Source organism: Macaca thibetana, chromosome 7, assembly GCF_024542745.1.
Source record: "Macaca thibetana thibetana isolate TM-01 chromosome 7, ASM2454274v1, whole genome shotgun sequence".
NCBI lineage: Eukaryota > Metazoa > Chordata > Mammalia > Primates > Cercopithecidae > Macaca > Macaca thibetana.
Window position 1 is genome coordinate 51016361 of NC_065584.1, and position 27110 is coordinate 51043470.

The 27110-nt window shown below is 44.4% G+C and overlaps 1 protein-coding gene and 1 pseudogene across 1 annotated transcript in view; one reads left to right on the forward strand and one right to left on the reverse strand.

The window, feature by feature from the left end:
• The window catches only part of NAA30 (N-alpha-acetyltransferase 30, NatC catalytic subunit), an 834104-nt gene that overhangs the window by 685927 nt on the left and 121067 nt on the right, over positions 1-27110 (reverse strand). The window lies entirely within an intron of this gene.
• Positions 21503-21682, forward strand: LOC126960383 (uncharacterized; annotated as a pseudogene).

The window sequence follows — 27110 nt, forward strand, 5'->3', positions numbered from 1 at the left end:
TATGCAAAGATTAATTACCAACTGAGCTCTGAGAACATTTTTCTTCCTTTGTAATCTTACCTCCTGAGAGAAATAGTCTATATTGGTCCTAGAGTGAATTGACAGATATGTCCAGAAGGAAAAGCCACTGACTTTAATCTTTATTGGTCATGCTTAATTGGATGCACTGTTATTTTTTATTTGCAGAGACAATATTTTTTAGTTAATTCTTTCTGTAATGCTGGAATTGAAAGGTGGGGATCCTGAGGTCTTTCTTACTGTACTGGTTGTATGAGGCTATGAATCCTGGCATTTTCTGAATATTTCATATTTTTCTTTTTTTTTTTTTTTTAAGACAAAGTCTCGGCCGGGCGCGGTGGCTCAAGCCTGTAATCCCAGCACTTTGGGAGGCCGAGACGGGCGGATCACGAGGTCGGGAGATCGAGACCATCCTGGCTAACATGGTGAAACCCCGTCTCTACTAAAAAATACAAAAAACTAGCCGGGCGACGTGGCGGGTGCCTGTAGTCCCAGCTACTCGGGAGGCTGAGGCAGGAGAATGGCGTAAACCCGGGAGGCGGAGCTTGCAGTGAGCTGAGATCCGGCCACTGCACTCCAGCCTGGGCGGCAGAGCGAGACTCCGTCTCAAAAAAAAAAAAAAAAAAAAAAAAAAAAAAAAGACAAAGTCTCGCTCCATCGCCCAGACTGGAGTGCAGGGGCGCGATCTTGGCTCACTGCAAGCTCCGCCTCCCAGGTTCACACCATTCTCATGCCTCAGTCTCCTAAGTAGCTGGGACTACAGGCGCCCGCCACCACACCCGGCTAATTGTTTTTGTATTTTTAGTAGAGACGGGGTTTTGCCATGTTAGCCAGGATGTTCTGGATCTCCTGACCTCGTTATCCGCCCGTCTCGGCCTCCCAAAGTGCTGGGATTACAGGCAAGAGCCACCGTGCCCGGCCTGAATATTTCTTTTTATTGGAAGTGCTTGAAATCAATTCTTGATGATGAAAAATGTAATTGAATCAAGGTCATCCTTTACAGGCAGACTATCTTCATAGTGGTGGCAAAACTGTGACATAAAGTGATGCCCTGAACTTCCTGCTTCAGATAGTAATGTCAGCGAAACTGACCCCTGAAATCCAAGTTCATTAAAACAAGGAAAAATATTGTGAGTCCATGAAATAAAAAGCCAGAGAGGCGTAGTTCTTTGACCCTACTGGTGCGCATTGAATTTGCACATCCACCCACCTAAACTTCTGCTCAAAATTGTTTCCAGCCAAGAGGCATCCGCAGACCAGTCTCTGACTGGCAGCAGCTCAGATCTGGTTTGCAAAGGTGGCTGGTGGCCGGTGGCTAATTACATGTTTGATGAACTTGTTGTTAAGACAATGCCGCATGTGTCCTTCCCAGGCTGCAAAGTGCCAGGTTACTGGAGAGTTTCCTGTATGGATACTAATTATGCTTAATTTGGTCCTGAGATTTCCACATTTGTCTTTCTGTCACAAAGTTTGTGATTACAAATTGCTCCTGTTGATTGGGAGTGAGGCTACATTTCTGATGGTTCATACATGTAATAAAGCTATTCATGAAACCAGCAGTGTTTAGCGGTCTTTACAAAATGCAGACATCCATGGTTATTTGCATCCCTGAGAAAAGTTTGCTCTCTCTAGATATTTGCTTTCACAACAAATTAATTACCTGAAAAACATGGACAAAGCTTCCAAATGTGACACTGTGTGGAAAGGACAATCACATGTTACCTGGGAAGGGGGTGCCGCTTCGTTACTGAGGGATGTGAGTTTAATCCTATACAGGCAGACAGGGTGCACAACCTCGTTTGCCACTAGGGAGGAGCAGATGCAACCCCACTCTTCTCTCCTGTGTCACCCCTTCCTTCCAGATCCTGCAGAAGAAGGCTTTGCTGGAATACAGGCAATGGCAGGCAGCCCCTGGACTGCCAACCTCATTAACCAATAGGCTCAGGGGTTCTTCTGAGCCAGAAGTCCCACCATTGGATTCCTGGGTTCCTATCTGTAGGTGGTGAAGCCCAGGCTACAGCTAAGGTCTCTTTCTCCTTTTTACATTTGCAGAAAAGTTTTTGCAAGCGATTAGGGCACTGGCTCTCAAATGTTTTTGTTCTAAGACAATTCTAATACTTCCTCTCCCAAGCAAAGAGCCTCTTAAGGTATCACTCCTGCTGCAGAATGAAAAGGGAAGGCCCTAGTTCCAAGGCTGGGACTAAGGGTGGTGTGTGGTGAAGGAAGGTGGGGGAAGGAAGTGTGGAAGAATCATGGGAGAGCAGAGGCCAAGATGAATGTTAAGGCTGGTGGGACCAAGAGGACAGGGTGGGGATGGGGAAGAGAGGTGGGATTGAGGTGGCAGGGCGGGCCCTTCTGGAGCTGACCCAGCTGCAGGAAGTGTGCCAGTATCGAGCAAGTACTGCAGGCATAATCCCACCCAGGGAGGAAATGGAAAATCAAGGACTACACCCACCCAGGCCCAGTGGCCACATTTGACTCTTTGTCCTTGCCCAGGTTTTTGAGCTGGACTTTGCCGATTTTAACCATTTTTAATGAACTACTAACATTCAAAAACTGAGCTATACTGGAAATCTACTTTGAGTGGAGCCTTGTGTATTATCTTGCTGTCAGCTAAATGCCTAGGTGTTTTAGAAGACATTTTGAGTCAGTAAAGTACTACCCGTTAAATTGCTCGGAAGTGACTTTATGTGGACTTCCGAGGTGGTCTGCTTACCCAGGAGATCCAGGCTGCCTTTGCTGTTCTATGTCAAAAAACATCTTCCATGTGACCACAAAAATCAGAAGTCAGAGAGGTTTAAGGTTTCCCCAGCTGCCAGTGTTAACCTAACCAGAAAAAGTTTGTATGCTCTACATAGGGGGTGTCTATTCTAACAGGTGGTCATAGATCCATTCAAAGCAATTAGAAGCATCCATATTATCTTAGGAATAAGAAAAACAATCCTGTTAACTAATAAACCACATAAGGTCAATATCTCTGGCCATCAAGATTAACCAAGCGGCCACTCCCAAGATGGTTTGTGGAGAAACGCTCAGATAGCTTGTTTTCCCGCAAGAGTAGCGAGGACCAGGCGACTTTAAGTTCTATAATTGTGTCCCTCTCAGGTCTACGTGACTGCACTAGGGTTAAGTATAGGTCAAGTTCACATTATGACCTTGAGCACGTTCAAGCCACAATGATACCATGTGTTTTCTCTATGGTACTATGTGTTTTCTTCAGGTTAATTCAGGACCACCAGCTGTATTGGAGTTGGAATTGAAGCAGCCAAAGGAAGTGTGGTGCAGGGCTGCCCGCTGATCTAGGAAGCATTCTTCTGTTAGAAGAAGTCTATTGTGTTTCCTTACCTGCTGGACAGAGAGAGAAAAACCTACTTACAGTACAGAAAATGGGCTCGGGGCCCGAATTTGGCATCACGTTTGGAATCTGGGATCGTCCACCACTTACTACTAGCTGTATGGGACAAGGACCTGAAAGTCTCCATGCATTTGGTCTTCTCATCCACGGAAAGGGCAATTCTTGCCTCAGAGATTTGTGGTGTAGATTAAATGATAATGAGTATAAAATTGTCAGTATTAAGCTGTTAGCACCCTATACCCCCAAAACTATGGCCACTAGAACTCTGTCAGTGAAAGAACTAAGCAATGTGCTCTTCAAGCAGCCAGAGTGGCTCTGCCATTGCAAAACTTCCGTCTCCAGCCGGACACGGTGGCTCATGCCTGTAATCTCAGCACTTTGGGAGGCCTAGGCGGGAGGATCATCTGAGGTCAGGAGTTCAAGACCAGTCTGGTCAAGATGGTGAAACCCTATCTCTACTAAAAAACTACAAAAATTAGTCGGGTGTGGTGGCACACGCCTGTAGTCCCAGCTACTCGGGAGGGTGAGGCAGGAGAATCACTTGAACCTGGGAGGCAGAGGTTGCAGCGACCCGAGATCACGCCACAGCACTCACTCCAGCCTGGGTAACAAGAGTGAAACTCCGTCTCAAAAAGAAACTTCCATCTTCACACAAAGCTCTCCAGGTGCCCTAGCTCCTGCCCTAACTAAGGCAGAAGAGAGAATCAAAGCCACTGCCTGTGAAACTGTGCTCCTGAAAGATAGTATTACCATGATTCTACCCCACCCCTTCTGGCCCCACCCCACAGGAACACTTCAGTTTCCAGGCTCTTTTAGTTCTCCTGAGATGTGGGAGGCGATGCCGGCAGCCACAGACACCCTGGGATCACAGTTAACTGCTTTTCCTGGAAAGCCTGGCCTGGGGTAGGGCTGACTCGAAGCCTGAGAGGGGAGGGCAGGGGCGCCTGTAGGACTGGAACAAGGGCAGGCCGGGTGGGCACTGTTTCTGGAAGGGACCCGCCCTAGCCGACTCCCCATCGAAGCTGTGTTTATACTACCATGCCATAGGCTGTGATTTTCCATAGCACTGCCTTTTGTTCGCCGTTTTCCTACCTTTGCCGTGAAAATTTGCTGCAGGCGGAAATCTGACATGGGATATCTAAAGCCAAGAAGAAGCTTTTTATTTTTGTTTTTCTCTTTTTGACAGATTTTGAATTAGTCATTTAATCAATTTTAACCCAGAAAAGTCCTCTCAAAGTAGACTTCACCCCCACCTCTCCGAATCTTCTGGAGGTGAGTTCTGTCACCAGCAACAGCTTCTCCAGGTGTCCTGGATCCTCCCTTCTGGGCCTAAGCCTAAAGGAGCTTCTCCCACAGCCTCTCCTGAGCACACTGTTATTCTCTTATTGATGGCAAACATCACAACCTTGCTCCTGGCAACTTTTCCTCTTATTTATTCTGTGCCCAGAATTTCCTTGGGCATTAGTGGGAATCTTGCAGCTAGAGAGAAACACCCTCTGTACAATATAGAAAGCACACACACAAAGGCCAGAGAAGAATGGGGTGTATTTGAAGTGTTTATATTTCATGCATAATTACTAATAAATTAACCTTTTTTGCTGAAAAAAATTAAAGACATTTAGAATCAAATATTAAATATTTTCAATGCAGAAATGTAAATCTTGCCTTTTAGTATTTACTCCAAGGAAAGCCCACTGACAAAATGAGAGCTCTTGAAAATACAGCACAGGCTGGGTGTGGTGGGTCACGCCTGTAATCCCAGCACTTTGGAAGGCTGAGGCGGGCAGATCACTTGAGGTCAGGAGTTGGAGAGCAGCCTAGCCAACATGGTGAAACCCCATCTCTACTAAAACACAAAAGTTAGCTGGGTGTGGTGGTGGACGTCTATAATCCCAGCTACTCAGGAGGCTGAGGCAGGAGAATCACTTGAACCCAGGAGGCAGAGGTTGCAGTGAGCCGAGATCATGCCACTTCACTCTAGCCTGAGTGACAGACCAGCGAGACTCCATCCCTCCCACCCCACCAAAAAAAAAGAGAGAAAGAAAAAGGAAATACAATAAAGGCTACTTGGACAAAAATAAAATTTAGGCTAGGCATGCAGTGGCTCACGGCTATAATCCCAGCACTTTGGGAGGTTGAGACAGGAGGATAGCTTGTAGCCAGGAGTTCAAGACCAGCCTGGTCGACATAGCAATACCCCATCTCCATTAAAAAAAAATAAAGTTGTGATAATCAAAAGCAAGATTTAGTAAAGCCTTCACTTTTAGGTTGAATTTTTATTTATCTCACTGTCCATTTACTCATTCGTCTAATATTGTTGAATGTCTATTAGGTACAAAGTCGTCATTTAGAAAATGTTGTATGGTTATTTTCTGAAATTATCCCTTCATACATGTGTTACTATTTTATGTTGTTAAAGTACCTTATTTCATTTTTTGAGACAGGGTCTTCTCTGTCACCCAGGCTGGAGTGCAGTGGCACGATCACAGCTCACTGCAGCCTCCACCTCCTGGGCTCAAGCAATCCTCTTTCTTTAGCCTCCTGAGTAGCTGAGACTACACGTGCATGCCACATCACCCAGCTAATTTTTAAATTTTTCATAGAGACAGGGTCTCATCATGTTGCTCAGGCTGGTCTTGAACTCCTGGGTTCAAGGGATTCTCCTACCATGGGCTCCCAAAGTGCTGGGATTACAGGTGTGAGCCACCATGCATGGCCTAAAGTACTTTATAAAATGCAGTTCTTACCATGAAAACTCATTCTCTGCCACTTAAAACTTTTTTGCTTCATAGAAAGCTAGAAAAGGTAGAGGGAACCCACAATGCCAAAAGCTAGTTTGCATCACGAAAACCAGAATTGAATTCTCTGCAACTCTCTTTGGATGGAAGTTGGGGGCATGAAAGAAGAAAGGTTTCCTTGTGTACCCATTCCAGACCAGGTGCTTTACAAAAACAATCTCATTTAATTCTCACAACCCACCAAGATGGATATGCTTTCCATTTTGTAGTTCGAATAACTGAAACTAGGAGAGATGATGAAACTTGTCTGGAGTCACATAACTCGTTGGTGTTGGCATTGCAACCCTCAGTATCTTTCAGCACACCATTCCTTTCATTCAATACATAACTTTGTTGGGCACCTGCTCTGTATTAATACTAGCCACAGTCCCAGAAACTAAGGATGCATTAGTGAAGAAAACACAGTCCCTGCCCCCGTGGAGTTCCCGTTCGGTGGTTGAGAAGGCAACAAACAGATCCATGATGAAATGTTGGGTGGTGGTGAAGAGATGAAGAAAAGTGAAGCAGGGTGAGGGGATGGAGCATGAAAGGGGTGGGGTGGCTGTTTTCATCTCCAGCATTTGTTCACCCAGCAGGAGGCCTCTTTCCGTGGACTGCACCCTGTTACCAACCTCTTTCCTGGATGTGAAGGGAGGGAAAATATGGGAGAGCACGTGGGCATGTGCATGTGTACCTGCAGTGCATGGGCGTGAGGAGTGAAGGCAGTGAAATAGAGAAGGGCGAGGAGAAACAAGGAAACCAAGTCGAATTTGCAAAGCAGATGTTATTCTTTGGGCTTTGGTCTCCTCTTCTCCTCAAGCTCTTTTTCAACAGTTCAGTGACCTCCTAGCACACCTGGACTTCCCTATCTGCATCCTTGGCTACTGCTACAACCTCTGCTTTCTGGAGTGAGCCTGCTCTGAAGATGATAGATGTCACTCCTTCCTCCTTCCCATTCCCTCAAATGTCAACCAATCCTTGTGACCTTGCTGTGTTTCCTTCCAAAGGCATGCATTCTGTGTTTCAATCCTCTAGGGCCTATTAAGTGACCAGATAGATTTTGTCCATACAAAATTAACTGATTTTGCATTGTATTTACATTTTGATAGGCTGCAAATATGTCTTAATGTTGCAGTGCCTGAGGGCCTCTTCTTATCTTTACTTTCACCCACTTGGTGATCTCATCCAGTTCCAAGGCTTTGAATACATCTATGAATAGATGACTCTCAAAGTTATGTTCCACTGTAGACTGCCCTCTCTGCCTGTTTGATTTTTTCTACTCGACAGTCTAATATGAGCATCGGGTATGTCCAAATCCTGGTTTCCATCTGCAGCCTTCTTCATCTAAGTAAATGGCAACTTCATTTGTCCAGCTGCTCAGGACAACAAGTTTGGGGTCATCTTTTACTCCTTTATTCTCACACCCAGAAGGGGTTGTCTCACCTTCAAATACATCCAGAATTCATCCTTTCTGACCTTTTTTTCTGCTATCAGTCTAGTTCAAGCAACCATCATCTCTTGGCTTGGTGATTGCAACAGCCTTCTAACCCTTCCTTCCTGTGGTCTACTCCTAACTCAGTGGCCAGAGTGATCTTGTTCATTAGTAAATCACATCATCTCGCTCCTCAGTTTACGCCCTCCAGTGGCTCCCATCTTACTTAGAGGAGAGCTTGAAACTCTGCTCTCTTCTCCTCTGAAAAAAAGAAAACTAAAAAAAAACAAACCAACAAACCAAGCAAGCCCTACCTTCTCTAGGCTTTGCCTTTTGTTCCCCCTCCCTCTCAGGTGGGAGTGTCCTGGTCTCTGATGTCTTCAGGGCCACATTCTGGCTGCAGCTGGAGCTATCCTCGCGTGATCATTAGTTGCTCATTTTAAAGTTGGTCAAGGTGAAATTTGCTAAGAAATGTATTTCCCAGTTCCGAGAACTCTCCGTGGTATGCCTAGGAGATAAGAACTTCAAGCGACTTTAACAAGAGATTGTCCCTTCTGTTCCCACCCGTATAGGAATCAACGTTCTGTCTCCATACAGCAGCTCACAGTTCCCACCTATGGGAAATGCCTGTTTGTTTCAAGTAACATTGAACCCAGCAGCTTTATTCTACTTGGTTCTTCCACTACTTTTTCTTTTTCCTTTCTTTTTTCCCCCTTTAAGAAAACGAAGTCCATTTTGATTTTGTAGGTTTGACAGAACTAGGACAATAGGACAATGCTTGCTGGGATCAAATTTTTCTGTATGTATTTTTTTTTGGCAGAATCAGTGTTTGCAAGCAGCAGATAAAACTTGACTGTTGGAGAACCTCGTTGTAGCAAGCAGCTGCCTGCCAGCAAATCTGCAGTTAACAACAGAGCTGGAGTCATTGTTAGCCAGGTAGGAGAGATGAGGGGAAGAGAAAGCTGGAGAGCATCCTTGTTAGGCTCTAAATGAATCAGTTGTTTAGCAATTACTGTAAGACAGCAGATCGGGGTACATGAGCTCTGAAGATAACATCTCAACTTGGTTTGCTGTCCGTACACGACACGGGTGTATATGCATGAAGGAAGTTCCACAGCCCCAAAATATTTTATTCACCTCACATTCGGAGGAGTTCACTGACTGGAATTCAATAGAAACTGTTCTCTGTGTGAAAGTAATTTCAGAAAGTAATCTAGTTTATGGAAATGAAAGGCATCAAAACACAAAAAAACACTGTTTCTCTACAAGTGCTTTGCCTCAAATATTTGACATGGAAATTTGTATAATCCCTCTGGGGGCACGTGGGTTTCACCAGTGTTAACATCTTTTGAAATGGATTTCACAAATGTTTATTTGCCGTGCCAGGCTGACAAATAATTTAGAATATCGAGGCATCTTCCCAGAATCAAACTTAATGATATGAATCTCAAATGATTGTGGAGGATAAAAGGTATGAATTTTAACTGGGTACTGGGGGCTGACGTTACTTTCAAATACTGCCCCAGGGAGTAAAGGTGCCACTTAGCTGTTCTGAGCCCCCAAACCTTGCTAGGTGGGCAGTGCGCCTCAGAAATGACGGTGGATCGTCCACTGCCACTTTCTGCTTCATTTCTCACACAGGAAATAAGTCTTCTTGCACAGGTCTGGAGGGAGAGGGAGGGAAGGGGATGAAACAATGGGCAGGGTGCGCTCAGGTCCGATGTGACAACGAGTAAAATGGGGTGGGCTGCTTCCTACCAGTCCTTAGGAAAAGAGTGGGCAGAAGATCAGCGCTTTAGAGGATAAGCCTTAGGTTAGAACAGAATCAAGGAAGGGCAAGAGAGGGATGCTTATGTTTTCCATCATCTGCTGAATGGGAATGCCCGTGAATCCCTTCCTGTCTTCCTTTGAGGGAGCACTAGCTTGTCATCTAGAAGACGCCATGTGGTCCTGTGAGAACCCTCTCCCCCATGTGCAATGTCCCTCAGGCCTGGTGACAAGGGCCCTTCCCTGGGGCCATCGTTCCCAGGCAGAGATTTGAGGTGGCACAGTCCCTGTGTCTCATTAAGTGAAGAAAACATCCCTGGAAGGGCCAGCAGCTTTCCTGTGTCTGCATGGTGGGTGACGAGCAGAGTCAGAGGCCACCAGGGTGACCAGAGTTCCGTGCCCCACGGTCACCCTTGTCAGCCCTTCTCAGCCCTGATGATCACCATACTCAGCTCAGATGAGAATCTGCTGGAGCGGGGGCATGAACCTTCTATGAGATTGATGCAGAGGGGGATACAGATACCCAGCCAAACTTTTGAGACCCCTCCCACCAGGAACTGGGTCTGTGTCCCCTCTTTTTGAGCCCGGGCAGACTCTGTGACTTTCTGTCATTTCTGGGCCCAGCCTTTAAGAGGACTGACAGTTTCTGCTTCCTTCCTTTAAACCTTTGAGCCACCATTCCTTTTCTGGAGAGAACACATAGAGAAGCCTGGAGACCACATAGAGAAGAAGCAACCAGTTGAGCATGGCCTCCTGACTGCCTGTATGAACCACGTCAGTCAGTTTAAATTTTTCAGTAGCTGCATTAAAAAGTAAAAAGAAACAGGTAAAATTAATAATACATTTTATTTGACCCAATATATGAAAAAAAATTCAGCATGAAATTAATAAATAGTAAAAATAAGACAGTTTACATTTCTTTTTTTCATACAGTCTTCAAAATCCAGTGTGGTATTTACATATACAGCATGTCTCAACTCAGTAGAGCCACGTTTCAAGTGCTCCATAGCACAGGTGGGGCTGGGTGCCGTGGCTCATGCCTGTAATCCCAGCACTTGGGGAGGCTAAGGAAAGCAAATCGTTTGAACTCAGGAGTTCGAGGCCAGCCTAGGCAACATGATGAAACCCCTATCTCTGCAAAAAATGTAAAACTTAGCTGGATGGGGTGGCACACACCTGTAGTCCCAGCTAGGGAGGCTGAGGTTGGAGGATCACTTGAGCCTGGGAGGTGGAGGCTGCAGTGATTGTGATTGTGATTGCACGACTACACTCCAGCTTGGGCAACAAAGCAAGACCCTGTCAAAAAAAAAGTGAAAGAAAGAGAAAGAAAGGAAAGAAAAAGACAAAAGAAAGAGAAAGAAAAAAAAGAAAGGAAAGAAAAAGAGAAAGAAGAAAAAGAAGGAAAGAAAGAAGGAAGGAAGAAAGGAAAGAAAGAAAGAAAGCAAGAAAAGAGAAGAGAAAAAAGCATATGTGGCTCATAGCTACCAAATTAGACAGTGCTTATCTAAAGTCGTCACTGTTATCTGCCTCTGCTGCTCACCCTCATACCACCACAAAAAAGAAAAATTCCTCTACAAGTAGACACATGCTGAAATAAACACTCAGGCGTCCTTGAAGGGAAGTAGTCACCAGAGGATGTACCAATGAAGGAGAAACCCTCTCTTGCGCTTAGATGGGGGTGGGATAGATCAAGGCCTATTGATACATTTTTCTATAAGCTGCGGACCAACCACCTTCTTCCTCAGTGGTTGCATTTGCAAGTTGTAGCCTCAGTCTATCTCAGTTAAGCAAAGAACTCTATATAAAAATTCTTATTTGTGAAGGAGCTAAGTGGCTATTCAATTTAAATAAGAGTCTGCTTTACAAAAGGATTCGCTTTGGGATTGCCTAAGCTAGCGCATTTCTCTTGTGTGTTTAAAATAAATCCATTTATTTTTAAAAGATTTAATCAGATTGAACCAACATCTATTGAATGAAATAAATTATCCCTACATGTGAAGGCTTCCTGAAAGTTGATTTGGGGGATGAATACGAGCAGAGAGATGCAATACGCATAGAATGTTAGGGCTGTGAGAGAACATTGTGCTCACAGCATCTAGTTCAGGGATGGCAGATGCAGGCAGCTGGGCCATGGACAGCAGGGTGGCCTGCCCTACCAAGTCTAGCGAGGCCCCAGGCATAGTCTCTAGCCACACCTCGAGGCAGTTGCTACCAATAGATCTGTAGCAGCCGTAAGATGAAATCAGAAATCCATGTTCTCTCTTTTTTTTTTTTTTTTTTTTTTTTTTTTTGAGACGGTCTCGCTCTGTTGCCCAGGCTGGAGTGCAGTGGCGTAATCTCAGCTTACTGCAAGCTTCGCCTCCCGGGTTCACGCCATTCTCCTGCCTCAGCCTCCCGCATAGCTGGGACTACAGGCACCCACCACCACGCCCAGCTAATTTTTTGTATTTTTAGTAGAGACGGGGTTTCACCATGTTAGCCAGGATGGTCTCGATCTCCTGACCTCGTGATCCGCCCGCCTCGGCCTCCCAAAGTGCTGGGATTATAGGCATGAGCCACCGCACCCGGCTGACATCCATGTTCCTATAACAGGTAGGCACCTATAAGGATTATTTGCTAGTCTGCCCCCAACTTCCCCACCATTATTCTGAAGCTCACTGGGGGCCCCCATCCATGGTTGATTGGTCTAGGGTGGGCACCTGAGCTAATCTGAAGGGCGGCCCTTCCCAGGTTTTTTGTATTTAGGAGACCAAGAGCATGTCAGTGAATCTCTCTGGTGGTTGAACCTTAAAATGGAAAACTCAGGAGTTGCCTGAACTGCTCAATCCTCAGGGTACATACGAAGGCAAGGGACAGAGCTGCTGCTCTGAGGAGAGCAGAGATGAGAGGACAGGGGTCTAGGGGCTCATCCCAGCTGAGTATGTGGCACAGGCCAAACCCCTCACTTGATCACCTCTCCCTCAGATTCCACACCACAGTAACCGTTCCATAAAGTATCTTTTTGCAGAACAAGCATGACTTGGCTTCTCTCATCTGTAAACACAGAATCTTAATTAATACAGAGGCCCACCTTCAGGGGCATGCAACCTGTGTACTCAACAAGTGGCCCCATGCTTAGGGCACTGTGCTTGGTTTGATGGTCTGCTATCACTGTCTTGAAATTCTTAACCTTTTTTTTTTGAGACAAAGTCTCACTCTGTCTCCCAGGCTGGAGTGCAGTGGCACAATCTCGGCTCACTGCAACCTCCACCTCCTAGGTTCAAGCAATTCTCCTACAGGCGTGTGCCACCACGCCTGGCTAATTTTTACATTTTTAGTAGAGACAGGGTTTCACCATGTTGGCCAGGCTGGTCTCGAACTCCTGAGCTCAAGTGATCAATCTGCCTTGGCCTCCCAAAGTGTTGGGATTACAGGCATGAGTCACCGCACCCAGCCTTAACCATTTTTTAATAAGGGACCCCACACTTCCATCTTGTATTCGCCCCACAGATTATGTAGTCAGTCCTGCAAATATACTTTCATTTTAGAAGAGGAGGTAATTGAAACTGAGATGAAGTCAGTAATTCAATTAAAATCACAGAGATGGCTACAGAATCCATTTCAGTCTGGTGGAGTCCAGGTTGGAACTGAGACAAAGGCATAAACAGGTGAAAAGGGTTAAGGTTGGTGGGGAGAGAAGAATCGTTTTGTTTCTCTTTCTTCTTCCATGACACAGAAATTCCCTAACCCCAAACCTTAATGGCTGTTGTTTTGCTTCTCAATTTTCATAGAAATAAGCAGAAGAAAGGGTAGGTAGGAAAAGGCTGACTGGTGTCACAGACCAATTGTTCTGAGAGCAGGAAACATTTGCCAGGTTGCCAAAGCCGACCTCATTTCCCAATTTCCCAAAGACCCAATTTCCCCAGCTGCTTTGTTGACATAGCAACAGTGAATTCTGAAAGGGTTGTTATAATATTAATATGTATTTCATGGTGGGTTTGCCCTGTGTTCTTCCCGGCCCTTGTGATCCAGGTCTGAAAAAGAGGTGCTTTTGGCTTCTGGCCATGGAAGCCAAGGCCCAGTTCTCCAAGTGGGATAAGTAAGGAGCAGGTGCCTCTGTCAGCACATCCACCAATTGGGTGGAATCCCCCCACCAGGTCCTCCCACCCCCAAGACTTCGCTGCCTTCCCCAGAGCGAAGGGGCTGACTTTGTAGATATTTTAAGTAATAGCTGCACCTTGGGATACATTTCCACCCTCCTACTACTCAGGGTGTTAAACGTAGCACCTGTGAGCCATTGTGTAGAAAATCAATTACACCTTGGGCCCAGTGATAAGAATTCATCCCCCGAGCTCAATTTTTAAAAGGCTTCAAAAGGCCTCCCACCTCTTTCCCTTTTTCCAATGCAAATGAGCAACACTCAGGATATTTGCATGCCAAATTCCAGCATGGGTTTCAAGAGAGTAAATGGTCATATTTATTAGTAATAGCAGTGGTAGATGAGTAAGAGGGATTTAATAAATGTATGTTGAATATGTTTGTGTTTCTATAGCACTTAAGATATTTCAAAGCCTTTTTTTCCCCCAAATATCATTTATTTGATTTTTAAACAAGCAAACAAACCCAAAAGGCCTGCAATGAGGACAAAGAGGAATTATCCTCGATTTATTGATGAGAATAAGGCTAGAGAAAGATTTTTTCTTGCCCAATGTCATATAACTGATTCATAGGTGTCAGAGTCATGATTAGAACTTGAGTTGGTCTCCCAGCTAGCACTGCCTTTCATCTGTATCATGTTGCTTCATGGTATTTCAGAAGGGACACAGGGACAGAACAGGAGTTATATTAACTGAGTGCAGGAGAGTGTAATCAATAATAGCTAAAACCTATTAAAGGCTTACTATGTGTCTGCCATGGATATTATCTCATTTAATTTTTTGGGGGGTGGGGGGATGGACTCTTGCTCTGTCACTCTTAAAATATCTATAGAGTCAGCCCTTTCACTCTGGGGAGTGGTGTGAGTGCAGTAATGTGATCTCGGCTCACTGCAACCTCCGCCTCCCAGGTTCAAGTGATTCTCCTGCCTCAGCCTCCCCAGTAACGTGGACTACAGGCACACGCCAGCATGCCTGGCTAATTTTTGTATTTTTAGTAGAGACGGAGTTTCACTATATTGGTCAGGCTGGTCTCGAACTGCTGACCTCAGGTGATTCACCACCCCCTCGGCCTCCCAAAGTGCTGGGATCATAGGCGTGAGCCACCGCGCCCAGCCTCATTTAATTTTTTAATTCAACTTTTTAGTTTGAGATCATTGTAGACTCACACGCAATTATAGGAAATAAAAAGATCCTGTGTATCCTTTGCCTCGTTTCCCCCAATAGTGATATCTTGCAGGACCATAGAACAAAGTCAGAACCAGGATGTTGACATTGACACAGTCAAGATATGCAATATTTTCATCACCATGGGGATCCCTTATAAAAGAAGTCCCCAACCCAGTACTGGTCCGTGGCCTGTTAGCAACAGGGCCACACTGCAGGAGGTGAGCAGAGGGTGAGTGAGCACAGCTTCACCTGTATTTACAGCCGCTCCCCATCACTCCAATTACGGCCTCCTGTCAGTTCATGGGCGGCATTAGATTCTCACAGGAGCGCAAACCCTATTATGAATCGCACATGTGAAAGATCTGGGCTGCATGCTTCTTATGAGAATCTGGTAAATGCAATGCGCTTGAATCAGCCTGAAACCATTCCACTGCACTCCGTGGAAAAACTGTCTTCCATTAAATGGGTCCCTGGTGCCAAAAAGGTTGGGGACCCCTGCCTTATATTGTCCTATTATAGCCACACCTACTTCCCTGTCACTCCCATCCCTCCTTAACCCCTGGCAACCACTAGTCTGTTCTCCATGTCTATGAATTTGTTATTTCAGTGACGTTGTATGAGTAGAAGTAAGCAGCATGTAATGCGTGATTCCCCGCCTTCCCCACTCAGCGTAATTGTCTGGAGATCCATCAAGATTGCTGTATATATCAATAGTTCATTCCTTTTTATTGCTGATAGCATTCCATGGTCCAGAAGTACCACAATTTAACCATCCACCTGTTACAGTTTTTGACTATATGAATAAAGCTTCTGTAAACATTTGTGTACAGGTTTGTGTGTGAATGTAACTATTTGCTTCCCTGGGATAAATGCCCAAGAATACAATTATTGAGTTGTATAGTAGTTGCATGTTTAAATTCTTGAGCAATTGCCAAACTGTTTTACATGCCCAGTAGCAATGTCTGATCCGTCCACTTTCTCCACATCCTCACCAGCATTTGGTGTTGTCACTACTTTTTATTTCAGTCATTCTGATAGGTATATACTGATATTTCACTCTGGTTTTATTTTACACTTCCCTAATGGTTGATGTCAAATATCTTTTCATGTGCTTGTTTACCATTTGTGTGTCCTGTATGATGATTGTGTATCCACTATGATGAAATATTTCTTCATGTCTTTTGCCCATTTTCTATTGTAATGTTCTCCTTTTTGGTGAAGGTTTTTTTTGTTTGTTTGTCTGCTTGCTTTTACTGTGAAGTTTTGAAAGTTCTCTTTCTATTCTAGATACTAGAATATTACATACCCTCTATAGGATAAGTGATTTGCAATAGTTTCTCCAACTCTGTAGCTTGTCTTTTCATCTTCTTAATTGGGTCTTATGTAGAACAAAACTTTAAATTTTGATTAAGTACAATTTGTCTTTTTTTTTTTTTTAAGAGATCATGCTTTTGGTTTCAAGTATAAGAATTCTTTGCCTAATCTTAGATCCTAAAGATTTTCTCCTATATTTTTCTAGAAGTTTTCCCATTTACATTTATTAGGTTTGTGATCTATTTTGAATTAATTTTTGTATAAGGAACAGCCTATGGATGTCTAATTGCTGTAGCACCATTTGTTGAAAAGGCTCTCTTTCTTCTATTGAATTTCTTTTGCATCTTTATCAAAATTCGATTGGATATATTTGTATGTTGGTCTATTTCCAGGTACTATGTTCTGTCTTTTTTTTTTTTTTTTTTTTTTTTTGAGATGGAGTCTCACTCCTGTTGCCCAGGCTGGTGTGCAGTGGTGCATTTTCTGCTCACTGCAACCTCTGCCTCCCCGGTTCAAGATTCTCCTGCTTAGCCTCTCGAGTAGCTGGGATTACAGGCACCTGCCACCATGCCCAGCTATTTTTTATTTGTAGTAGAGATGGAGTTTCAGCAAGTTGGCCAGGCTGGTCTCAAACTCCTGACTGCAGGTGATTCGCCCACCTTGGCCTCCCAGAGTGCTGGGATTGCAGGCATGAGCCACGGTGCCTGGCCTGTCTTGTTTAATTTTTAACCATCGCTTGTAACAAATAGATGCTATTATTGCCTCTACTTTACAGATGAATAAACTGACATACAGAGAACAAAACAAGGTTTTTATCACTAAATATTTGCTACTTTAAAAGGCAAGCAAGAATATTGGCAACCACTTCTATTTATAATGAGAAAAAGCTATACTAAAGGTGGGCTCAGTTACATTAAAATTCATTCTACACAAAGTCAAACCAGAAGGAAGGATCTATTTTTCCATCAGAAACATCCTCATCTGACCCATCAGAATAGTGTCAAGAAACAAACACCTAGACTTACATATAATAAAGTGACGCCAGCTGGATTTATTATTCTATTAGGCTCAATAAAGATCACTCTGTTGCCCTAACAACCTAATGAGAGCCATGACTTGTTAGATAAACTAACCATCAGGTGAAGAAAATAACTGTCAATAGGCGGCCCTTTACCTGTTGACAGATAACTGTGATGTAAAACCAGCAGCACACCCAGATTATTTGAGAGGCTTTTTAAAAGTGCAGCTTCCTGAGCCACATACTAGAGCCACTCAAGCAGAATCTCTAGGCTCCAGCTTTTTCTGTTTATATTTATTTATTACCGTGTGTGTGTGTGTGTGTGTGTGTGTGTGTGTGTGTGTGTGTAGGTGTGGGCGTGGGTGGGTGGTGGTGGTGGTGGTGAGGAAGGACAGTTTATAATTCTCCGGGGAATTCTGATGCAGCTGGTCACTGGATGGCCAAGACCAAAAAACAGCTTTTTCAAATGTGGCAGAGAAGAAGAAGCTGGGTTTCATTTTGAGAAATTGAGAGGCCAGGAGAAACCCTTTTTTAAAAAAAACAGTGTGCTGTGTTTGGTTTTGTAGGAAAAGAGTTTCCAAAAGTTGCCCATAAACTTCTTCCTCATATTTGAGACTGAATTTGGTTGCTAGAGATTGAATAGAGTTTTAATTTAATAAAGATTGTTCTGCAGGATCAAAAACCATTTTATGAACCCTTAAACGTTCAACTGTGATGTGCAAATAAAATGAACCCTGAAATTGTATGAAACACCTGTGTCTCCAAATTCAAATTGTTTAGGCAGAAGGGATTTTTCAGCTGGATAGTGGTAGTGCGTTTAGGTAAGAGTCTAACACACGTAATTGGATTTGTCATTCTTCTTTTTTCTGACAATCAAATCAAAGATTGGGTAATCATTACCTGAGCAATACAGAGTAAATTACTCTTTAATTTGTGTCATCTTCTTAAATCTAAAAGGTTTATGTTTGTTTTCTTAATTGTTAGACCACCTGGAGTGGATTTATGATTTACTCCTCAATATTCATCCCACCTTAGAAAATTAGCCTAATCTTATTCCACTGCCCTGCTACCACCACCTTCTCGGGTGACTGGTCAGGATTAGGCATGGTGGTGGAGACTTTCCAGTGTCTTCCACATCTGATTCTACTGTCCTTCCTTAGGACATAGGAAGACAATACTTCTCCATATACTTGCAATCGAATGGGGCCATATGACTAATGAGCCATGGACGAAAGTGACAAGTATCACTTAGGGATTCAGCATTAAACAGTTGTGCAAGACCCTCTGCTACTCTCCCTCTGCCATAAGGAATGTGGAGGAATGGAGATGCAGGTGTCCACAAGATTTCTGAGCCAGCTTATGGAGCGAGCTAACCCAGAGAGTCTCTGGAACCACAACATACTTCGCATGAAGCAAGAAACACACCTTTGCATTCTGAAACTACTGAGAGTTGAGGATGATTTCCTACTAGAGCATAATTTAGCTTAAGCTATGACCCTATTCTAGATAATGACATGTCAGATAAAATCTGATGAGGGGCCGGGCACAGTGGCTCATGCCTGTAATCCTAGCATGTTGGGAGGCCGAGGCAGGTGGGCAGATCACCTGAGGTCAGAAGTTCGAGACCAGCCTGGCCAACACGGTGAAACCCCACCTCTACTAAAAATACAAAAATTAGTCAGGCGTGGCGGCACACACCTGTAATCCCAGCTACTCAGGAGGCTGAGGCAGGAGAATCACCCGAATCCAGGAGGTGGAGGTTGCAGTGAGCTAAGATTGCACCACTGCTCTCCGGCCTGGGAGACAGAGAGAGACCGTGTCTCAAAAAAAAAAAAAAAAATCTGATGAGGGAGCTTTTGGGGAAAGTTTCCTTTCCTAAAAGAAACCACAGGAAGAGGTAGTTTCTCATTTCCCTCCAGATTTTAGGTCTGGGTGTGAGGCTGGGACCACTACAGCCATCTCACTCCCAGCCCCAGGGTGAGGCTACTTAAGATGGGAGAGCAGAGAGGTCTTGGATCATTGGTGACATCCTTGAGCTGCTGAAACAACAACTCTGGAACTTACTGTACCTCTTTTCTTTCTGCTATGTGAGATAATAAATTTCCTTATTGTTCAAATTGGTTTGATTTGGAATTTGTTACTGTGATGGTTAATAATGAGTGTCAACTTGATTGGATTGAAGGATGCAAAGTACTGTTCCTGGGTTGTATCTGTGAGGGTGTTGCCAACAGAGATTAATATGTAAGTTAGTGGACTGGGAGAGACAGACCCACCCTCAACTTGAGTGGGCACCATCTAATCAGCAGCCAGCATGGCTAGAATGAAACAGGCAGAAGAACTTAGAAGGACTTGACTTGCTGAGTCTTCCGGACTTCATCTTTCTCCCAAGCTGGATGCTTCCTGCCCTCGAATATCAGACTCCAAGTTCTTCAGCTTTTGGACTCTTGGACTTACACTAGTGGTTTGCCAGGAGCTCTCAGGCCTTTGGCCACAGACTGAAGGCTTCACTGTCAGCTTCCCTACTTGTGAGGTTTTGGGACTTGGACTGATCCACCACTGGCTTCCTTGCTCCTCAACTTGCAGACTACTTGTTGTGGGACTTCTGATTATGTAAGTCAATTCTCTTTAATAAACTCCCCTTCATATATACATATATCCTATTAGTTCTGTCCCTTTAGAGAACTCTGACTAATACAGTTACTTCCAATCAAAAGCATCTTAACTGATAAATCATGGCTTTTAGCAATACAAGATTAAACTTAACTTCAGTCCTCTGCAACTACTACTCTTGTAGCAGGAATGTTGCTAAAATCTCAATTTCTCATCTAGGGCCAGGCACAATGTCTAACTGCAATCCCAACATTTTGGGAGGCAAAGGTGGGAGGACAGCTTGAGTCCAGGAGTTTGAGACCAGCCTGGGCAATATAGTGAGACTTCATCTCTACAAAAGATTTCTTAAAAATTAGCCAGGCATGGTGTCGCATGCCTGTAGTTCCAGGAACTTGGGAGGCTAAGGTGGGAGGATTGCTTGAGCCCCAAATGTCGAAGCTGCAGTAAGCGATGATTGCACCACTGCAAGAGCCTGTGTGACAGAGCAAGACTCTGTCTTGAAAAAAAAAAAAAAAACTAATTGAATTAAATAGGAAACTAAATTTAAAATAAACTTCCAGGACAGGCACGGTGGCTCAGGCCTGTAATCCCAGCACTTTGGGAGGCCGAAGCGGGAGGATCACTTGAGGTCAGGAATTTGAGACCAGCCTAGCCAACATGGCAAAACCCCATCTTTATTAAAAATACAAAAATTAGCCAGGTGTGGTGGTGGGCACCTGTAATCCCAGCTACTCCGGAGGCTGAGGCAGGAGAATTGCTTGAACCCGGTGGGATGCAGAGGTTACAGCGAGCAGAGATCACACCATTGCACTCCAGCCAGGGCAACAGAGCAAGGCTCTGTCTCAAAAATAAAAATAAAAAATAAAAAACAAACTTCCAGTTGTTCTAAATGCTTTATAGTATTTATCTCCTTAAGACTCCACAGAAGCCAGCGAGAGAATCTGGCTCCCAACTCTGGGGACAACACTGAGGTGTGGCACTTTCTTGGCTCTGGAGGGAGTTCGGTCCCTGGACCTGCATTCTCCCACAGGCTCTGCCTCCTGCCCGCTTGTCTCAGCATCTGGTTGTGGAAAAAAAATTACCATGTGACACTGCAGTTGCACGTGATGCTTCAGAGGGTAAGGGAACCTGACAGAGCTTCTTGGCATCCCAGGACACCTTTTAAGATAAGTCTCTCCTGGTGCCAGCTTCCCAAGATGATTTGGTCTCCTATTAGGGGAAGCTCAGGTGAAATATGGGCACTGTGTGCCTACTCACTCTGCATCTGAATGGTCCTAAAACCTCATAGAAAAGTTATATCCTTTCTATCTTCATATCCTTGATATAAGACTTCCAGCTGGGCATAGTGGCTCACGTCTGTAATCCCAGCACTCTGGGAGGCTGAGGCAGGTGGATTACTTGAGGTCAGGAGTTCCAGACCAGCCTGGCCAACATGGTGAAACTTCTGTCTCTACCAAAAAATAGAAAACAAGCCGGGTGTGGTGGCGCGCGCCTATACTCCCAGCTACTTGGGAGGCTGAGGCGGGAAAATCGCTTGAACCCAGGAGGTAGAGGTTGCAGTGAGCCAAGATAATGCTACTGCACTCCAGCCTGGGTGACAAGAGCAAAACTCTGTCTCCAAAAAAAAAAAAAAAAAAGACACCCTTACACTTCCTCTAGAGGAATCTCTGAGGGAAAATCTATGCAGATCTCTAACGGGTCACTGGGAAAGCAAGAGAAAGGGACCGAGGCGAGTGCAACTACTCAGTAGCCACCGTAAGGGGCTCAACCATGATGATAATGGAGGGGTGCCAATGAAGCGGGTATGCAGTGACAAAAGTAAGAGTTCTTTGTGTGTGTTGGCGGAAATATCCAGGAGACTATGTGTCTCTTCCTTCTTCCCTTAAAATTTAACTGAATTCTGTTATAATCACTTCTCGGCCTTTTGGCTAAGATCAAGTGTAATTCTGTTATATTATTTTTCCGTTGTATTATGTTTAAATTATTTGGGGATGTAGGTGGGGTTTAAGTAGAGTAAATAGTTAACTATGATATCCAATATGAGAACAGTCGTGATTCACTTGCATTCACCTCATTCATTCATCCATTCATCCATCAAAAATACTTTTAAGGATCTACTGTTTGCCAGACACTGTACTAGGCACAGAGATATAGAAAGAAGAGACACTGTCAAGAGGTCAGGAGTTTGAGACCAGCCTGGCTAACACGGTGAAACCCGTCTTTACTAAAAATACAAAAATTAGCTGGACTTGGTGGTGGGCGCCTGTAGTCCCAGCTACTTGGGAGGCTGAGGCAGGTGAATTGCTTGAACCCGGGAGGCAGAGATTGCAGTGAGCCGAGATCACACCATTGCACTCCAGCCTGGGCAGACAGAGCAAGACTCCATCTCAGAAAAATAATAAACAAAGACACTGTTCTTGAATTCAGTATAAAGTGGGAGATAAACAAATAAGCGGGCCCTGACAATCTAGCAGAACAAAAGCCATGTGAGATTGTGCCTTGGTAGCTTCGGGGGCTTGGGAGAAGTGCATTACCCCAGCATGTATCCTGCAGCCTGGAAATTCCACCCATGGAGAAGGGAAGCTTTCTTAAGAAGTCCTTTGTTTAAAAGAAGGTCTTACCTTGGCTTCTCCCAAAAACGGCAGTCTGAGACCAGGGCCTGTGTGTCAGTGGTTTATTTTAATAAGCCATCCTAGGGGTCTGGTGTGAGGGAATCAAGAAGAATCAAACAAGGGCTGGGCTTGGTGACTCACGCCTGTAATCCCAGCACTTTGGGAGGCTGAGGTGGGCGGATTACCTGAGGTCAGGAGTTCAAGACCAGCCTGGCCAACATGGTGAAACTCCATCTCTACTATTAATAAAAATATAAAAACTATCAGGGCATGGTGGTGCCCACCTGTAATCCCAGCTACCTGGGGAGCTGAGGCATGAGAATCACTTGAACTCGGGAGGCAGGGGTTGCAGTGAGCTGAGACTGCTCCACTGCACTCCAGCCTGGGCAACAGAGCAAGAGTCCATCTCAAAAAAAAAAAAAAAAAAAAAAAAAAAAAAGGAGGAAGGGAAAGCCAACTTAGGGGTGCATTACAGAGCTACAGAGCTGGTTACTCCCATGGACAAGTGGGACAAGTGTCCCAGGGAGGCTTTCTGGGGAACCACTGAAAGGCATGGGAGAGGGGAGATTTTCTCCATTGGCTCTTCCATCCTTTGGTCAAAGTTTGCTCTGGAGTGTTGGCGCCCCGTTTCCGGGGTTTTGTGTGCATGCACCAGAGCTGTGGAGAGACAGAAGCCTGGGCGTGGGAGCAGGAGAAAGGAAGGACAGCCGAGGAAGGGCTGTCAAGCTCCAACTGCACAGGACGCTGCTGCAGCAACAGCAGGAGCTCACGGTGGCCTGAGTCAAGGGAAGAAAGGGCATCAAAGGTACCTGGCTTAAAGGAAATGTTATCGGAGGAGAAGTTACCATTCCACTAGGCTAGTGCCAGCTACTGAGTATGTGTATTCAATTCTGATCAAGCATTTATTGGGCTTTCCACTCCAGGGCCAGGTTTGCTCCCTCAGGGTCCTCCCGAGGAAAGGGACCAGAGGACAGGCAAATTCCCGATAAGTCAGTGGGAGAAGAACCCTTTGGGGGCAGTGAGAGTTGGTGGAAGGGGGAAAACAGGGCAAGCCCGTGAGACTGACTCAGATCGCCAACTGCTCGAGGAGAGTGTGAAGGAAGCTTGAGAGGTCCTCTGTGGAAAGGAGGAGAGAAGCGCCTGTGGCAAAGTTCTCCAGCCATACTCAGGAGGAGTCCCTCTAGGAGAAACTCAAATGAAGATGCTTAAAGACAGCAGGGCACTCAGGGCTTCACAGAGAGGGAGACTGACAAGTTTTTGAGAAGTCTGAAAAGCCTTCATCCTTAGCATATTTTCTGAACTAAGGCCACATTGCAAACCCAGGCCATTACACATGCTTGAAACATAAGACACATTTCCCCAGAAGGCGAGGCCAGTTTCTATAAAGATTGGTCACAATGAATAGCCTTCTCATTGCTCCACCAAACTTGGGTTTCACTGGAATTGGATTACGCTGTTGCTGCTTTGAACATACAATCCTACTCAGCTGGGAGCTGAGACACTACCTCTGTGGCGGTAACTCTGCACTCTAATAGAATAACTGTCAGAACCACTAGCCATCAATTCTGGCTCCTCTTTCCTTATTGGTATTGGAAAACACCTTCGATATGTTTAAAACTAAATGCCCAAGTGCTTTATTCCAGAAGGCCAAACACAGCCTGGAATTCCTCAAGTGACCCAGGCCACCACATATCCCACTTGGTTTATTTTTTGCATGTGCAAACCTAGAGTTCCAAAGACCCATATGCATGGGCTGTAATTCCCAAATAAGGAGAGGAAAAAACAGAGAAAATTATCCAGAAAGAAACAGGGTTTCAAATCTCTAAGTCAGAAATTTATTAATTAGAGCTACCATTTCTTGAGTGCTTACTGTGCCAGGTCCTGCCCAAGATAGAGTAATCTCATTTGATCCTCACAACAGTGTGAAGTAGGTGCTAGTTTCCCCATTTTATAAGCGAGGAAACTTGATCAAATAACATGCCCATGGCTGGACGCAGTGGCTCAGGCCTATAATCCCAGCACTTTGGGAGGCTGAAGCGGAAGAATCATGAGGTCAGGAGTTCCAGACCAGCCTGACCAACATGGTGAAACCCTATCTCTACTAAAAATACAAAATTAGCCAAGCATGGTGGTGCATGCCTATAATCCCAGCAACTTGGGAGGGTGAGGCAGGAGAATCGCTTGAACCCAGGAGGCAGAGGTTGCAGTGAGCCAAGATTGCACCACTGCACTCCAGCCTGGGCAACAAGAGCGAAACTTCGTCTCAAAAAAACAAACAAAAAGAAACAAAAAAAAACATGCCCGTGATCACACAGTTTAAAGGGCAAGAGCCGGAACTCAAAGCAGTTCTGATTCTGAAGGCCTGGCTTTAGGTATTGAGTAGGGGGAAAAATTATAAACAAGAATAAAAATATCCCCTATGAAAACATCTTCTCCCCAAAAGGATGAGTTGAGATATTTCTAACCATCTGTTATCACTGCTTTGGTTCTTGGCTTTAGGAGCAGAAATATTACCTTTTCTTCTCATTGACTTCTCTTTTGCAAAACCAGGCCACCCAATCACCCCATCCCCAAAACCACAACCAATTATTCTTACACACTCCTGCTAATTACTATGAGTTATGCAGGTCCTTTCGGAGACAGAGGGAGTGATGAGGCCAGTTAGCCATAAAACATCCTCCTTCCACAAATATTCCTCACTGGGCTAAAGGCTTTGGCTACCCAGATCTTGCAACATAGTAATATCTCTAAGCAAAAAGACTTTTTTCCCTCCTTTTTGACTCTGGATTGCATCCCATCGTGCTAAAAGAAAATGGACTGGGTAGATTAGGCATTAATTTTGACTCTCCTCTATAGGTAGGGCATGGAATGATTGATTCGCCTCTCTTTATTATGGAGACTTCCTCCTTCACACACATGGATGCCCACTGAACCCTTCTGAGGCCACTTGTCAAGTAAAATGAGGCACTTGAAAACAACTGAATGAACAACCTCCTCTTTTAAAAATTTTAATCGATTGTTTCATCTTGCCGTTGCTCTTGGTGGGTGACTTTCGCACGTGAAACACTCACCTTTTCTCCATTATGCCCTCTTACCTGCACAGGGCGCTTTTCCACCTCCTCCTTGTGCAGTGCAATCGATATTCTGTTATTCGCTGTCATTTGGATGTTACTCTGTGCAAACAGTAGTTTTAAAAAAAAAACATCAGGAGCTCTGCTGTCTACACAAATCAACAACAATGAGAAACAAGAAGTGGATTACTACGGAACGAAATCCTTTTTGTTCTAAACTGTAATCAACTATATTGGATGCGAGGTTTGTCCATTTTAAAAATTTAATAATGGGTTTTGGTCCTCTTGTTTCTATAAAAAGGGCATTTATAAATATTAATATGGAATACCAGGGAAAGAACAATACATAACAATAATGAGAATCACAAAATCCCATCACATTTGACACTGTCATATCACCAGCTTAAGGATTAGCAGGTTAACCTTAGAGTTAAAAATATTGCTTTATGATTAAAAAAAAAATCTCAAAATAAAAAAAGCTCCTTGTTGCATTATATATTCGTTGTGGCTTCCTTATTTTTCTTCAGGTGATGGGATCACTGCTTCAATTAACATTTTTGGGGAGAGGAGGCTTATAAGAAGGTGGTAGGTTGACTTAGCTGCGTTCTTTCTTGTTCAAGTCACGCTGAGCTTGTCTTTTGTCTAATTCTAACCCCTGACACTGCTTGAGTCAAAGGCCTGGCAACTAATACCCCCATTTTAGCTGGGGGTTTTTATCCACTTGGAGCTCCGTTTTAAATGATAAAGTTACCCAAGGTGCCAGTTTTCACCAGTATTTCTAAATACATCTAGTAAAAATGCAGCAATTTCATAGAAATCCAAGCTATTGAGATCTAATCACTGCTTAAGCTGTGGCTTTATTCAAATCTGGATCACCAATATGGCTTAAGATGTAAATGAAGTGCAGAGAGAAATAAAGCAAGAAAATCTCTGATGGCCTTTCTCTCTTCTATTTGATGCCCGGGCCCTTATCAGTCAATTAATGCAGGTAAACTTCAGTGGCAGCATCAGTGTAACGGTACCAATGGCTGCTGTCCTCCTCCAGCCTCAGCCAAACAAAACACACTTTCGGTAGCCTTAATATGAAATGGGAAAAGGTCAAAATAAACAGCTTTGCCAAATAAATCCTGAAGATCCATTCTAATTTCCACCCAAGGATCTTTTAAGTCGTCCTGGATGTTCTTTATGATACGTTGATCCACACTTAGTTTCATTAAAACTTTGTGACTTGGTATTTTTCAACCTGATAGCTTCACTAAACTAGTTCTCAAAGTGTTCACTAAGCCGCTATGCATAAAACTACTTTGCTGTCATGGTGGCTTCTAATATCACCTCAATGCAGGCAGCAGCAGTTCTGGAAATGAACCTGATCTACATGCATTCCATCTGAGCTTGGGAATTACTTTCCTTTGGCTTTCACTGGATGTCTTCTGAGGAAGAGGTGCCGTCCTCTGCAGCCCCCACCCTAAACCCTCCTGAAACTGAATGCTGAATTATCTACCACCCTGTATTTGTTCTGGAAGCAATCTACACAGAACACGACTTTTATCTGCGGAGGTTTCCAGCTGGGATTAACAGATGCTGAAACATTTGGGGAAGAGGGAGGGGCCCACAGAAAAGAAAAGAATTAAAATTAAGGTCTCTTCCAACAATAGCATGGCAAATACAGAGATTCAGACCAAGCTTAAAAAAGCAAGAGGTTTCTCAGAGAGGCACATGGAGAACCTAGCTTTACTGACGTGAGTTTTAAAATGGCAAAAGAAAAAAAAACAAAACAAAACACTCCGCTGGCCTCTTGGCTACTCTGGAATTACTTCCCAGCTGGCTATGTCC